A 14343-nucleotide genomic window follows, 5' to 3' on the forward strand; every position below is an offset into this window, starting at 1 on the left:
CTGGGCTCCGACAACGCCAGTTGGTGCTCGGAAGTGCTGTCCACACAGAAAAACACACTCGTTCATGTGAAAGTGGGGTTCGGTAATGTCAGCTGATCCCCTGCTGTGTGGCGGGCAAACTGCTGCTGCCTCCAAATTTTAGCTACTTCAGATTTAAACATTCTCTGATTTGGCCTCTGTCTCCACTCTGTCTCTAGTATTTCCCCTGACCTCCAACACCGCCAGTTCCTGCTCACAGTTGCTGTCCACGCATTCCACACGTGTTCCTGTGTTACTGGGGTTCTGTTACGTCAGCAGATCCCCCAATGTGTGTCCGCCACTGTCTCCTGCGCTGTCCACCTTCCCACTGCAAGCAGTGGGAATGTGGACAGAGCAGGAGACAGTGGCAGACACACATCAGGGGATCTGCTGACATTACAGAATCCCAGTAACACAGGAACACGTGTGGATTGGGCAGACGGCTACTGTACGCATAAACAGGCGGTGTTGGTGGTCACGTGAAATCCTGGAAACAGAGTGGAGACAGATGCCTAATTGGAGCACGTTGACAGCCTGTTGTAGCCTACAAACAATCTAAAACTGCCACCAAGTAGGCCTCGGCCTGCACCCTGGTTCTCCCTGGGCTCCAACAACGCTAGTTGGTGCTCGGAAGTGCTGTCCACACAGAAAAACACACTTGTTCATGTGAAAGTGGGGGTCAGTAATGTCAGCTGATACCCTGCTGTGTGGAGGGCAAACTGCTGCCGCCTCCAAATTCAAACAACGTCTTATCTTAAACTGCCTCCAAGTAGGCCTCAGCCTACAAAATGACTATCCCTGGGCTCCAACATCGTCAGTTGTTGCTCGGAAGTGCCGTCCACAAAGAAAAACACACTCGTTCATGTGAAAGTGGGGGTCAGTAACGTCAGCTGATCCCCTGCTGTGTGGAGGGCAAAGTGTCCTGCTCCCTCCAAAGTCAAAATACCTCAGCTTTACACCTGGCTCCTAGTAGGCCTCGGCCTGCACCATGATTGTCCCTGGGTTCCAACAACGCTAGTTGGTGCTCGGAAGTGCTGTCCACACAGAAAAACACACTCGTTCATGTGAAAGTGGGGTTCGGTAACGTCAGCTGATCCCCTGCTGTGTGGAGGGCAAACTGCTGCTGCCTCCAAATTGTAACTACTTCAGATTTAAACATTCTCTGATTTGGCCTCTGTCTCCACTCTGTCTCTAGTATTTCCCCTGACCTCCAACACCGCCAGTTCCTGCTCACAGTTGCCGTCCACGCATTCCACACTTGTTCCTGTGTTCCTGGTGTTCTGTAACGTGAGCTGATCCCCCAATGTGTGTCCGGCACTGTCTCCTGCGCTGTCCACCTTCCCACTGCAAGTGGTGGGAATGTGGACAGAGCAGGAGACATTGGCAGACAAACATCAGGGGATCTGCTGACATTACAGAACACTAGTAACACAGGAACACGTGTGGATTGGGCAGACGGCTACTGTACACATAGAATCATAGAATCGTAGAGTTGGAAGGGACCTCCTGGGCCATCTGGTCCAACCCCCTGCTCAAAGCACGATTCGCTAAATCATCCCAGTTAGATGTCTGTCCAGCCTCTGTTTGAAGACTTCCATTGAAGGAGAACTCACCACTTCTCGTGGCAGCCTGTTCCACTCATTGATCACTCTAACTGTCAAAAAATTTTTTCTAATATCTAATCTGTGTCTCCTCCCATTCAGCTTCATCCCATTGCTTCTAGTCTTTCCTTGTGCAAATGAGAATAAAGTTGATCCTTCTACAATGTGACAGCCCTTTAGATATTTGTAGACAGCTATTAAGTCTCCTCTCAGTCTTCTCTTTTGCAAACTAAACATTCCCAAATCCTGCATCCTTTCCTCATAAGACAGGGTTTGCAGACCGGTCACCATTCTGGTTGCTCTTTTCTGAACTTGCTCCAGTTTGTTGATGTCTTTTTTAAAATGTGGTGCCCAAAATTGGACACAATATTCCAGATGAGGTCTGACCAAAGAGGAGTAGAGGGAAATAATTACTTCACGTGATCTAGACTGTATGCTTCTGTTAATACATCCTAGAATTGCATTTGCCTTTTTTGCTGCTGCATCACACTGTTGACTCATATTCAGTCTGTGATCTATTAGTATACCCAAGTCTTTTTCACATGTGCTGTTGCTTAGCCCTATTCCTCCCATTCTATATATGCTTTTTTCATTTTTATTGCCCAGATGTAGTACTTTGCATTTCTCCCTGTTAAAAACCATTCTGTTAGTTGCTGCCCACTTCTCCAGTTTATTTAAATCTTTTTTGAATCCTCTCTCTCTCTTCTCTAGTATTAGCTATCCCTCCTAGCTTTGTGTCATCAGCAAATTTAATCAGTTTACCCTCAATTCCTTCATCTAAATCGTTGATAAAGATGTTGAACAATACAGGGCCCAGGACAGAGCCCTGTGGTACCCCACTTGAGACATTCTTCCAACTGGATGTGCAGCCATTTACGACCACTCTTTGGGTCCGATCACTAAGCCAGTTATGAATCCACCTAACAGTTGCCTTGTCCATTCCATACTTAGTCATTTTTTCAATAAGGATTAGAATCATAGAATCATAGAATCATAGAATCGTAGAGTTGGAAGGGACCTCCTGGGCCATCTGGTCCAACCCCCTGCTCAAAGCAGGATTCGCTAAATCATTCCAGTCAGATGTCTGTCCAGCCTCTGTTTGAAGACTTCCATTGAAGGAGAACTCACCACTTCTCGTGGCAGCCTGTTCCACTCATTGATCACTCTAACTGTCAAAAAGTTTTTTCTAATATCTAATCTGTGTCTCCTCCCATTCAGTTTCATCCCATTGCTTCTAGTCTTTCCTTGTGCAAATGAGAATAAAGTTGATCCTTCTACAATGTGACAGCCCTTTAGATATTTGTAGACAGCAATTAAGTCTCCTCTCAGTCTTGATTGTATGAGAGACTTTGTCAAATGCTTTGCCGAAGTCAAGATATACTATATCTACAGCATTTCCTTGATCCACCCAATCAGTAATACCGTCATAGAAGGAAATTAAATTAGTCTGACATGACTTATTAGTTACAAACCCATGCTGACTCTGTTTAATCACTTCATTCTTATCCAGGTATTGACATACATGTTGTTTAATAATTTGTTCAAAGATCTTTCCTGGTATAGAAGTCAGACTCACCAGCCTAAAGTTGCCTGGGTCCACCTTCTTCCCCTTTTTGAAGATAGGAACAACATTTGCTCTTCTCCAGTCTTCTGGCACTTCTCCTGTTCTCCAAGAATTTTCAAAGATTATGGAGAGGGGTTCAAAAATTTCTTCTGCTATCTTCATTTTCAGCTTTAGATAATATGATTTGTGCCCTGCAGGTTCTGCAGACAGCATTATATTCTTCTTTAGATATGCCTCCCTCTTTCCATTTTATAAACATTTTTTTCTTCCTTTTTAGCATGTGCTTAAGTTCTGTGTTCATCCATCCTGGTTTCCTTAAATGCTTCCTATTCTTCCCTCTTTTCGGAATTGTTAACAACTGTGCTTTGAGAATTTCATTTTTCAGGATTTCCCATCCTTCCTGGACATTTTTGTCTTTAAGGATATCCAGCCATTGGATCCCTCCAATTCTCTTTCTGAATCCCTTAAAATCTGCCTTTCTGAAATCTAACCTTGACGTCTGAGTCTTCACAGGTCTTCCGCCTCTAGTTATCCAAAATTCTAACATAGCATGGTCGCTACCTCCTAGGGTCCCAGCCACTTTTACCTCCTCAACCATTTCCTCCCTGTTTATAAGGATTAGATCCAAGGTAGCAGTTCCCCTTGTTTTCTCCTTTACCTTTTGGAAGATAAAGTTGTCAGCAAGAGAGGATAAGAATTTCCTTGACCTGTTAGTTTTGCCTGAGAGAGATTCCCAACAAATGTCTGGATAGTTGAAATCTCCCATGACAACTATGTCATATTTTTTGGAGAACTTGGCCATTTGATGCATAAAGAGTTCATCCATATCTTCAGCTTGCACAGGTGGCCTGTAGTAAATGCCTACAATGGTGTCCTTTCCATTGTTCTGTCCTTGTATTCTTACCCAAACAGTTTCCACAGAACTCCCAGTCTCTGAAGCTTCAATCTCTGTGCAGATATATGCATTTCTAACATACAATGCGACACCCCCTCCTCATTTATCAAGTCTGTTTCTTGCAAATAAGTTGTATCCTTCTAGTCTTGTATTCCAATCATGTGTATTGTCCCACCAAGTTTCAGTGATTCCAATGACATCATATTTCTTTTCCTGTGTTAGTAGTTCCAGTTCTCCTTGTTTGTTGCCCATGCTTTGTGCATTAGTATAGAAACATTTTAGTTTGTGATTGGTTTCTCTTTCTCCAATATTTTTATTAATTAGATTCTTTCGTCTTTGTTCTTCCTTTCCACTTCTAATAGCAGAGTTCTCAATAGCATTTGTCAGGTGTATGGCTTTTTCTGGTCTTTTGCTTCCCTTCCCATGTTGTTCTAGTTTAAAGCTCTCCTTACAAGTGTAGCAAGGCGACTTCCAAATACCTGCTTTCCAGTCTTCGTAAGGTGCACCCCATCTCTAGCAAGTAGTCCATTGTATAAGTAGTTCACTCCGTGATCCAGAAATCCAAATCGTTGCTGACGGCACCATCGACGTAGCCAGTTGTTCACCTGCAGAATCTTATTCCACCTCCTTGTTCCATGGCCATCCACTGGGAGGATGGAAGAGAAGACCACCTGCGCTCCCAGTTCTTTCACTTTCTTGCCTAAGTCTTCAAAGTCTCTGCAGATGGTTTCCAGGTCGTTTCTTGCAGTGTCATTTGTCCCCACATGTAGTAGCAGGAATGGGTAGTCATCTGTAGGTCTGAAGAGTCCTGATATCCTGTCAGACACATCTTTAATTTTTGCACCTGGAAGACAGCACATTTCTCTTGAAGTTATATCCGGTCTGCAGATAGCGGCCTCTGTTCCTCTCAACAGGGAATCCCCCATGACCACCACTCTCCGTTTCTTCTTCACATTTTTCTTTCTCCATTCAGGAGGACTCTGAAGGCGTACAAGGTTGCTGTTTGTTGGCAAAGTCTTATCCTGATGTATTTCTTCATCGTTTTCCTGCGTGAGAGCCTGGTACTGGTTCCTGAGCAGTATGGGTGCTGACTGCCTCCTGATCCTCCTGCTTCTCTGGGTCACATGTCTCCATTCCTCTGTTTCTTCAGGTGCACTTCGAATTTCTTCTCTTTCTGTAACATGAAAAGATAATTCTGCTCTGTCCAAGAACTCTTCACCTTCCTTAATGATCTTCAACGTAGCTAACCTCTCTTCGAGATTTTGCAACTTTTCCTCCAACAGGGACACAAGCTTGCATTTGTGGCATGTGAAGTTTGGCTTTTCCACTGGTAAATCTGTGAACATGTAGCAAGAAATGCAGCTCACCAAATGGCTCCTGGCCTCTTCCATATTGAGATTTCTTAAAAACGATGAAAGATGAGCCAAAACCCAGTGATCGTTGAGCTCGTGGAGACTCTTCACTTATCCCAGAAGGCACTGGGAATATGCAAATGATCTCCTCAAGACTCTTCCCCAGCATAAACTGGTGGTGTTGGTAGTCACGTGAAATCCTGGAAACAGAGTGGAGACAGATGCCTAATTGGAGAACGTTGACAGTCTGTTGTAGCCTACAAACAATCTAAAACTACCACCAAGTAGGCCTCGGCCTACACCATGATTGTCCCTGGGCTCCAACAACGCCAGTTGGTGCTGGCAGTGTCTTTGGCACGGGGACTCCCTGTTGCCCAGCCTGGTTCCAGCACGCCTGCTGTTTCCGGGTAGTGTCAAGGTCACTATGCCACCAATCCGTTGTCCTGTCGTCTTGCGGCCGGGTTAGCCGACTCTACGGTGCCTGCAGTTTAGGTGACTCCTATGTGGGCTGCGGGAACTGGCACTGAAGGCTGGATCCGTAGTGCCAATGGGACATGGACCCCCTGTAGGACTGTGGGTTTCGGTAACTGCGGCCGGCTTGCGGCCTGGCTACTTTGCTTTCAATGGGTACCTTCTGCTACCCACCCGGGTTCCAGCACTGTCTGCTGGTTCTCGCCAGAGCCTTTGGCCTAGGTGCCTCCATCTCGGTATCCGAGGTCCAGCACCGTCAGCTGGTCCTTGGTAGTGCTTTCTAGCACAGGTACCTCCTGCCTAGTAACCGTGGTCCAGCACCGTCAGCTGTTCCTCGGTAGTGCCATTGGCTCTTGTAGCTTTTGCTACCCATCTGGGTTCCAGCACCGTCAGCTGGTTCTCGGCAGTGTCTTTGGCACGGGGACTCCCTGTTGCCCAGCCTGGTTCCAGCACGCCTGCTGTTTCCGGGTAGTGTCAAGGTCACTATGCCACCAATCCGTTGTCCTGTCGTCTTGCGGCCGGGTTAGCCGACTCTACGGTGCCCGCAGTTTAGGTGACTCCTATGTGGGCTGCGGGAACTGGCACTGAAGGCTGGATCCGTAGTGCCAATGGGACATGGACCCCCTGTAGGACTGTGGGTTTCGGTAACTGCGGCCGGCTTGCGGCCTGGCTACTTTGCTTTCAATGGGTACCTTCTGCTACCCACCTGGGTTCCAGCACCGTCAGCTGGTTCTCGCCAGAGCCTTTGGCCTAGGTGCCTCCATCTCGGTATCCGAGGTCCAGCACCGTCAGCTGGTCCTTGGTAGTGCTTTCTAGCACAGGTACCTCCTGCCTAGTATCCGTGGTCCAGCACCGTCAGCTGTTCCTCGGTAGTGCCATTGGCTCTTGTAGCTTTTGCTACCCATCTGGGTTCCAGCACCGTCAGTTGGTTCTCTTCAGTGTCTTTGGCACGGGGACTCCCTGTTGCCCAGCCTGGTTCCAGCACGCCTGCTGTTTCCGGGTAGTGTCAAGGTCACTATGCCACCAATCCGTTGTCCTGTCGTCTTGCGGCCGGGTTAGCCGACTCTACGGTGCCTGCAGTTTAGGTGACTCCTATGTGGGCTGCGGGAACTGGCACTGAAGGCTGGATCCGTAGTGCCAATGGGACATGGACCCCCTGTAGGACTGTGGGTTTCGGTAACTGCGGCCGGCTTGCGGCCTGGCTACTTTGCTTTCAATGGGTACCTTCTGCTACCTACCCGGGTTCCAGCACTGTCTGCTGGTTCTCGCCAGAGCCTTTGGCCTAGGTGCCTCCATCTCGGTATCCGAGGTCCAGCACCGTCAGCTGGTCCTTGGTAGTGCTTTCTAGCACAGGTACCTCCTGCCTAGTAACCGTGGTCCAGCACCGTCAGCTGTTCCTCGGTAGTGCCATTGGCTCTTGTAGCTTTTGCTACCCATCTGGGTTCCAGCACCGTCAGTTGGTTCTCTTCAGTGTCTTTGGCACGGGGACTCCCTGTTGCCCAGCCTGGTTCCAGCACGCCTGCTGTTTCCGGGTAGTGTCAAGGTCACTATGCCACCAATCCGTTGTCCTGTCGTCTTGCGGCCGGGTTAGCCGACTCTACGGTGCCTGCAGTTTAGGTGACACCTATGTGGGCTGCGGGAACTGGCACTGAAGGCTGGATCCGTAGTGCCAATGGGACATGGACCCCCTGTAGGACTGTGGGTTTCGGTAACTGCGGCCGGCTTGCGGCCTGGCTACTTTGCTTTCAATGGGTACCTTCTGCTACCCACCCGGGTTCCAGCACCGTCAGCTGGTTCTCGGCAGTGTCTTTGGCACGGGGACTCCCTGTTGCCCAGCCTGGTTCCAGCACGCCTGCTGTTTCCGGGTAGTGTCAAGGTCACTATGCCACCAATCCGTTGTCCTGTCGTCTTGCGGCCGGGTTAGCCGACTCTACGGTGCCTGCAGTTTAGGTGACTCCTATGTGGGCTGCGGGAACTGGCACTGAAGGCTGGATCCGTAGTGCCAATGGGACATGGACCCCCTGTAGGACTGTGGGTTTCGGTAACTGCGGCCGGCTTGCGGCCTGGCTACTTTGCTTTGAATGGGTACCTTCTGCTACCCACCCGGGTTCCAGCACTGTCTGCTAGTTCTCGCCAGAGCCTTTGGCCTAGGTGCCTCCATCTCGGTATCCGAGGTCCAGCACCGTCAGCTGGTCCTTGGTAGTGCTTTCTAGCACAGGTACCTCCTGCCTAGTAACCGTGGTCCAGCACCGTCAGCTGTTCCTCGGTAGTGCCATTGGCTCTTGTAGCTTTTGCTACCCATCTGGGTTCCAGCACCGTCAGCTGGTTCTCGGCAGTGTCTTTGGCACAGGGACTCCCTGTTGCCCAGCCTGGTTCCAGCACGCCTGCTGTTTCCGGGTAGTGTCAAGGTCACTATGCCACCAATCCGTTGTCCTGTCGTCTTGCGGCCGGGTTAGCCGACTCTACGGTGCCTGCAGTTTAGGTGACTCCTATGTGGGCTGCGGGAACTGGCACTGAAGGCTGGATCCATAGTGCCAATGGGACATGGACCCCCTGTAGGACTGTGGGTTTCGGTAACTGCGGCCGGCTTGCGGCCTGGCTACTTTGCTTTCAATGGGTACCTTCTGCTACCCACCCGGGTTCCAGCACTGTCTGCTGGTTCTCGCCAGAGCCTTTGGCCTAGGTGCCTCCATCTCGGTATCCGAGGTCCAGCACCGTCAGCTGGTCCTTGGTAGTGCTTTCTAGCACAGGTACCTCCTGCCTAGTAACCGTGGTCCAGCACCGTCAGTTGGTCCTCGGTAGTGCCATTGGCTCTTGTTCCTTCTGCTACCCATCCGGGTGCCAGCACTGTCTGCTGGTTCTCGCCACAGCCTTTGGCCTAGGTGCCTCCATCTCGGTATCCGAGGTCCAGCACCGTCAGCTGGTCCTTGGTAGTGCTTTTTAGCACAGGTACCTTCTGCTTAGTAACCGTGGTCCAGCACCGTCAGTTGGTCCTCGGTAGTGCCATTGGCTCTTGTTCCTTCTGCTACCCATCCGGGTGCCAGCACTGTCTGCTGGTTCTCGCCACAGCCTTTGGCCTAGGTGCCTCCATCTCGGTATCCGAGGTCCAGCACCGTCAGCTGGTCCTTGGTAGTGCTTTTTAGCACAGGTACCTTCTGCTTAGTAACCGTGGTCCAGCACCGTCAGCTGGTCCTCGGTAGTGCCATTGGCTCTTGTTCCTTCTGCTACCCATCCGGGTGCCAGCACTGTCTGCTGGTTCTCGCCACAGCCTTTGGCCTAGGTGCCTCCATCTCGGTATCCGAGGTCCAGCACCGTGAGCTGGTCCTTGGTAGTGCTTTTTAGCACAGGTACCTTCTGCTTAGTAACCGTGGTCAAGCACCGTCAGTTGGTCCTCGGTAGTGCCATTGGCTCTTGTTCCTTCTGCTACCCATCCGGGTGCCAGCACTGTCTGCTGGTTCTCGCCAGTTTCTCAGCCTTCTTGTACCTTCTGCTACATTTCCAAGATCAAGCTTTTTGAAATTGTCTTTGGTAATCCTTATTGATCGCCATGACGATGACCCTGATGATGACGACCCTGAAGACCACACCAAAGAAGACCAGAAATATGACACTAAATAATAAGACCAAGAGGACAAGGAACATGAAGACAACCACCAAGATACAGAACAAAAGACAGAAGAACAAGAAGCAGAAGAAGCAAAAGCAGAAGAACAGAAAGCAGAAGAACATTAAGCATAAGACAAAAAATCAGCATAGAAGAAATCAAAATTATAAGCAGAAGAAGACTAAGCAGTAAATGGGGGTGAGTCCGTTCCTCCTCGTGGTGCCCCTGGAAAATGCCTGCTGCTGCAGGCCAAACTGAACGCGGACAAATCCTGTTGTAAATCTTTTGTGACAGGCAGAACGTAAGGTGTAATCTTATAACTTTTATAGATAAGTACTACAGGAATGCCTGTCACCATAAGAAAATGAAGAAAAAGAAGAATAGGAAGAAGATGAAGAAATAGCATATGAAAATTATTAATAGCTGAATAAGAAGAATATGAAGAATGGAAAAAAAAAATTAATGGGAAGAAGGTGAAGAAGAAGATGAATAAGGTGAAGAAAAAGTTGATGAAAAAAATGCTACTGCTGCGGATCATGAAGGAGAAAGTGTGGGAGAAGTACAAAAGAAGGTGAAGAGCATGGAAGTTGTGAAACATACATATCTGACTAAATATAAAAAAGGTTAACATAGTCAATATCTTTTTAACTCCGAACGTCTTGAAAAAAAAAATTGGAATTAATGCTATGCCATGTGATTTGAATAAACCACTATGCTTTTAATGTCTCCTCCACCTCCCACAATTCATTCTACATGATTCTTATTTGTTTTCAAATATGTAGAATTAGCCAACAAGGAAATAAAGGCCTTTTTTTAATTCCGATACCGGAAGTCCCATTGACTTGAATGGGACTTCCGGTATCGGAATCGGCGATACCTGATATTTTTTTCGTATCGGGCGATACCATCCGATACGATATTTTGGGGTATCGAACGGTATCGCTCAACACTAGTATTAAGCCTGACAAAACGGGGATGTCAAGAAGAGAGAGTGTCCATGTCCAAGGAAGAGGGGAGGAGAACATGTGATGTTTTTATTGTTATATGTTGGTTTTAAAAGCAAAGGAAAATGAAAAAAAAAATTATAAAAAATGGGGTACTTGTGATATTGTAAAGTTGTTTTGTTGTATAATATGCACAAGTAAATGCAACAGGTCCGGGTAAGAGAAGGTCTGAGGGACCAAAGGGAAGTGTGAGATCCGAAAGGGGTCTATGTGTAGAGAAGGTCTGGGAGACCGAGACGCCGACCATGACATGTAACTGAAAGAAAGGCAAAAGAGGTGGAAGATGTGAGAAAGACAGCCGTCCTAGGTCAGGTCCCCGAAACCACAGACACTCCTGAAGGAGGAAGGTGGACACAGGCAATGATCTGGTAGGTGTGAGGCCTCGATCATGGCGTACCGGACAGTAGAAGGTGACAGAAGGGGAGAGTAGGGGAAGGTACACGCCATAGAGAGAATATGGGTGTACCTAGCCCAATTTGAAAGATGTCATATGGCGTGCGCGCTGGTGAGTAGCAGTAGGCTGCTCAGAGCATGGTGCTCCCAGTATGGTTCGGCCCCCGCAGGTAGTGGGTTTGGCCCAACAACTGGTCCCACAGCAGAGTGTAGGTGAAGTTTCAGAACGACGTAGGCAGGGATTACGATTGTTGAGGACGACAATAGACAAAGGAAGGGGGAGTGTAGGGAAGGTGACCTGATGGACGGACAGACTTGTCAGAATAGAGAAAGGAAGGTTTGCACAGTTTAGACAGGTGTCAGTTACTACAGTGGAGAAACAGCTAAGAAAGTGTAGTGGACGTGCAGTACTTTGGGTTGATCATTAGAGGGCAGGGAGGAGTGTGAGCAAAGGACTTGACATCAGCTTAGGGCTTAGGAAACCGTTGGTCATGGGGGACGGAGTTACAGGGAATCAGGAATGATATAAAGTTGACAGGAGGATTCCAGAAAGTTCCAGTCCCCAGAGGGAGCTCCAGTGACAGGAGGACTACGACAGTTTGTGCACTGTGAGGAAAACCAAACCAGGGGGACTGAGGAGAGAGAAAGTCAGGGGGTGGTCCTGACACCATAGTACCGCAGTATATTCGAGGCACTGAGGTAACGCATACCGTATTGAGAGAGAGACGACTGTTCAGTAAAAGTGCTGTTGGTTTACGGGCCTAAGGCGGCCACAGTGACGGATCTGACAGGAGCGTCAAAGAGTGAAGAGGGGACGGTGCGTAAATGTACGTCCCCGGTGTAAAGTACAGTGTGCGGGAAGCGGCCCTGGAAATGGGGGGCCAATAAGTGAAGTGAAGTAAGCTGAATTGAAGTGCGGTGTACTGCGGAGGCCGTCAGGTGGACGGCCAGAGAATAAACTTGGACCTCTTGTACCCGAAACTTGCCTCATCGCGTGTCTGTATGTCACTGAGCGGTATATCGAGGGACCACCCCCCAGCTCGGCCCACCGACCCTACAAACGCATTCAAGCGCTATACCCTGCGGCCGCCATGTTAAAGATAGGGTACCATTGCACATGCGACCTATAGCGCAGGATGTGCTGCGCGATAAAACGTAATGTGAAACCGGCCTTACCTCCTCTCTGTGGCGATGAATGTTTTGCAGCATAAACCACATCAAAAGGATCCTATATGGCCTGCGGAGCAGGCATCGCTGTGTGATCTGGTTCTCGGGCCGCCGGGCAGTATGCTGGGCGCTCCAATGCTGGATATTTGTGCTACTCATACTTGCTTTTGGATAGCAAAATGGAGAATGGGGGTTGGACAAGGAAATGACATCACCTTCCTTTTTTTTTCTCATTCAAGTTGACTTAACTTTATGTATGTTTTTTGCTGTTAAAACCGCATCAAAAACCGCAGAAAAACCGCACCAAAATCTCCAAAACCGCACTAAAAACCGCACATGCGTTTTCTGCCAAGAGCTGCGGTTTATTGGTGAAAAAAAACGCACCAGAATCCGCAGCGTGTGTACATAGTCTTAGGGTATGTGCACACTTTGCGGTTTCTGCTGCGTTTCCGCAGCGTTTTCGGCTCTGCAGAAGCGCAGCAGATTCTGCTGCGTTGTACAGTACCTTTATTTCCTATGGAAATAAAAAAAAAGCTGTGCACATGCTGCAGATTTTTCCGTGCGGTTTTGCTGCGGTTTTCAAAACGCAGCATGTCAATTGTTTGGTGCAGAAACGCTGCAGTTTTACACATCATCCATTATGAGGTGTAAAACCGCAGGGCAAATCCGCAGAAAAAACGCAGATAAACCGCAGAAAAACCGCAGCACTTTGTCCTGCGGATTTCCTGCGGTTTTCTCTACAAAATCTGCAGAGACAAAAAACTATGTGTGCACATAGCCTTAAGTCCCTTTCCTATCCACATTTATTGTCCTGCCCTTACCACCATTTGGCTTCCTTTTGCAGCCCCCTAGCCCTTATGTAGGGTTGCTGGGCCGAGCTGGGGGTTGGTCCCTCTGGGTGCTGCACAGCAACGTATAGACACAAGATGAGGCAGATTTCGGGTTCAACAGGTCCAAGTTTATTCTCTCACCATCCGACTGACAGCCCTCACAGTACACCACAATACCTCCCTCACGGCCATCCATATCCAGGGCCGCTTCACGCACACCGTACTTTACACCGGGGACGTACATGTACGCACTGTCCCCTCTTCACTTCTTAGACGCTCCTGTCAGATCCATCACTGTGGCCGCCTTAGGCCCGTTAACCAACAGTACTTTTGCTGATCAGTCGTCTCTCTCAATACGGTATGCTTTTCCTCTGTGCCTCGTCTATGCTGCAGTACTTTTGTGTCAGGACCACCCCCCTGATGTTCTCTCTCCTCAGTCCCCCTGGTTTGGTTCTCTCACAGTGCACAAACTGTCGTAGTCCTCCTGTCACTTGAGCTCTCCCTGACGACTGGAACTTTCTGGAACCCTCCTGTCAAATTTATAACTTTCCCGGTTCCCTCTGACTCCGCCCCCATGACCAACGGTTTCTTAAGGCCTAAGCTGATGTCAAGTCCTTTGCTCACACTCCTCCCTGCCCTCTAATGGTCAACCCAAGGTACTGCACGTCCACTACACTTTCCTAGCTGTTTCCCTACTGTAATAACTGACACCTGTCTAAACTGTGAAAACCTTCCTTTCTGTATTCTGACAAGTCCGTCCGTCCGTCAGGTCACCTTCCCTACACTCCCCCTTCCTTTTTCTATTGTCGTCCTCGACAATCGTAATCCCTGCCTTCGTCGTTCTGAAACTTACCCTACCTTCTGTTGTCGGACCAGCTGTTGGGGTAAACCCACTACCCGCGGGGGCCGAACCAAACCGGGAGCACCATGCTCCGAGCAGCCTACTGCTACTCGCCAGCGTGCACGCCACATGACAACGTCTTTCAAATTGGGCTAGGTATACCTGGATTCTCTTTCCAGCGTGTACCTTCCCCTACTCTCCCCTTCTGTCACCTTCCAGTATCCGGTACGCCATGATCGAGGCCTTACACCTACCAGATCATTGTCGGCATCCGCCTTCTTCCTTCAGGGGTGTCCGTGGTGTCAGGGACCTGACCTGGGATGACTGTCTTTCTCACGTCTTCCAGCTCTTCGCCTTTCTTTTTGTTACACGCCATGGTCGGCGTCTCGGTCTCCCAGACCTTCTCAACACATAGACCCCTTCGGATCTCACACTTTCCTTTGGTCGCTCAGACCCTCTCTTACCCGGACCTGTTGCATTTTCTTGTGCATATTATACAGCAAAACAACTTTACAATATCACAAGTACCCCATTTTTAAATTTTTTTTTCCTTTTTACTAATGCTTTAAAACCAACATATTATAACAAAACATCACATGTCTT

Source organism: Dendrobates tinctorius, unplaced genomic scaffold (genome assembly GCF_039654945.1).
Source record: "Dendrobates tinctorius isolate UK_male_01 unplaced genomic scaffold, ASM3965494v1 ptg000251l, whole genome shotgun sequence".
Taxonomy (NCBI): domain Eukaryota; kingdom Metazoa; phylum Chordata; class Amphibia; order Anura; family Dendrobatidae; genus Dendrobates; species Dendrobates tinctorius.